Genomic DNA, 2,424 nt, shown 5'->3' on the forward strand with positions numbered 1-2,424 from the left:
CTTAGCTTGATACTACTTCAGGTACTTCCCAGCCCGCTCTGGCCCAGCCTGACACCACATTTGGAAATCCGTTGACATTTTCCTTGGGACCATCGCTTGAAGTGGGCAGACAAATGGGTTGGATCCACGATGTACGTAGGCGACTATTTAAGTTTCTTCAATATGTATGTTTTAGTATTGCCCGATGCAAAGCATTGTCATATTCGTGAAGTTGGACATTTTTCATGACCATTTGACTTAACAGGACGAATTTTAGTTTTGTGGTATGGCTACGACAGCAGCTTAAACATGACACTCCAAAAAGTGCACTTTTTTGAATATGCACCTAATTTCAAGTACGAAAAATATATTGTATCCAACTGATTTTGATCTCTGGTGGACAGAGGGGTCCCGAATAATTCGTACACGGAGTATTGTGCATCAATTCGATCTTTTGGGTGGTCAAATAGTCGACTGTTTGATGGGCTTCTTTTTGCCATGTTTTGGGATTATAAGTTTCAGAGTTTTGGTCTCCATATTCCCGTGATGACTTTTGACAATCAAATGGTTGTGTACTATTCAGCATTGAAGGACCTTTCATCCTCTAAAGGCATGGTAGCAACATGACACATAACACTGTAAAATAATGAGGTCCGATTTTCCCTATCACTTCACAAACGAACAACTTTTGTTCGATTGTGTTCATGTTTGAAGACTCAGAGAGTCAACCAAGTTTTTGTTTCAGGTCCAAACTACTGGAATCATGTCTTGGCTTCTATTGCGATCGTATAGACGTGTTTTTATTATCCTATGTCAAATTGGTTATGATTTTTTGGATGTGATTAAAATCAATCGATTTTTGAGCAACTGTGGGTTGACACGTAAAGATTTATTTTTTTCATGTTGTAATTCATGGAAGAACCAAATGATTGGAGTCTCTGTGATCCTTGGGCATACCACAATTTAACTGTAAAAGAAACTTCGATCCTAACTCAATCGGCACCAGAGTTTTTCTCGATGACATCAATTTTCGAAGGACCATCGTGCAATTGATCACTGTAGCGAGCACCATGACGATGGGATTCAGTGAACCAGTTGTATACAGTGGCAAGGCATGGTACTTCCTTCCCATACCCCGACTTGAGTCGGAAGTAATACTGTTGAGCAGACAGCTCTTTTTGAAAACTTATGAGAAATAATCTTTTTTGTAAATTTCATTTTTTTGCGAAGTTGACCTTTTCCAACTGACACCGTGGCCATACCACAAAACTAAAATTCGTCCTGTTAAGTCAAATGGTCATGAAAAATGTCCAACTTTACGAATATGACAATGGTTTGCATCGGGCAATACTAAAACATACATATTGAAGAAACTTAAATAGTCGCCCTCGTATACGGAGCCGGTCTTTCCAAACGCAGGAGAGCTATGTCATTGACCATTTAATTTGGATTATAGTCTTCATGACGAATTCGTTCTATCACACGAATATCTTGAAAAGGACCAGAGCACACGTTCTCTTCGCAATCCATATGTATGTTCTCTTAGATTCCACTCACCAAGCCTAACGCCTTTTCATGTCAGAAAATAATAATATACTTTAGTTGAACGAGTACTTCAGAGAAAGTATTTCGACTTTTCAAACCTGATAATTCTGCATTCACACAATGAGATGCTTTGAATTTGAAATAGAAAATTATTGTTTTGATTATTCACCTCTTATCTCCATTTCTGGTCATGTTTTTCGAATAATTTTGACATTAGCCACTGATTGTGCTCGCTTGAATCGACTAAATGGTAGCTTTTTTGAATGCGAACACTTTTGAACAATATAGATTGCCAAATTTAAACGCTATATGGTCTCTATATCATTACTTATTTTATACCTGTTAAAACATAGTTATCATTGATAAGGACACCACCACAACGATAGCTTTTTTATACATTTGCTACAAGAAAAAGTAAAAACATCAAATTCAAATTTAAAAAAACCATGTGAAATCAGTGATAAACGTCCAGTTGATTTCCACAACAGCCAGATTTTGGTAATTTATCTGGCGGATTCGGGTCAAAAGGGCAACAAACCTAATCAAAATGTGAAACAGTTTAAACAAAAACCTCATCATTTCTAACAAATGTCAATCGAAATTAGTAATTTCAAATTACCCAAGGGAATTCATTCTTGTAGGCACATTGACTAAGCTTTAGTTGTATTCGTTCCGAAAATGTTAAATTTGTTTTTGTGAGCAGATTGTAAAGAACTGCACATTGACGCCAATCTATACAGATGCCTGCTTTTTCTTGTGGCATTTTACACTCATATTCTCAATTTGTGTGTAAAAAACAAATGATAACGATTAACACTTATAAATAATTTGTCGATGATAAGGTTTCTTTTTTTAATTTTTTCAACAGACAAGTAAAATAAACACATTTTTGTTTTGAAT

General features: G+C 36.1%; 1 long non-coding RNA gene across 1 annotated transcript; it reads right to left on the minus strand.

Annotated features, from left to right (window-relative positions):
* Positions 1–6: 6 nt before the first annotated feature.
* Positions 7–2,400, minus strand: LOC116351407. The gene is made up of 4 exons (XR_004202133.1): positions 2,144–2,400; positions 1,864–2,062; positions 1,623–1,652; positions 7–1,548 (listed from the first exon to the last, which is right to left on the minus strand). It is a non-coding gene; the product is annotated as an uncharacterized LOC116351407 (long non-coding RNA).
* Positions 2,401–2,424: the final 24 nt, after the last annotated feature.

This window comes from Contarinia nasturtii, unplaced genomic scaffold (genome assembly GCF_009176525.2).
Source record: "Contarinia nasturtii isolate CC-2019 unplaced genomic scaffold, AAFC_CNas_1.1 Cnas_scaffold_5399, whole genome shotgun sequence".
In the NCBI taxonomy this organism is placed as follows: Eukaryota; Metazoa; Arthropoda; class Insecta; order Diptera; family Cecidomyiidae; genus Contarinia; species Contarinia nasturtii.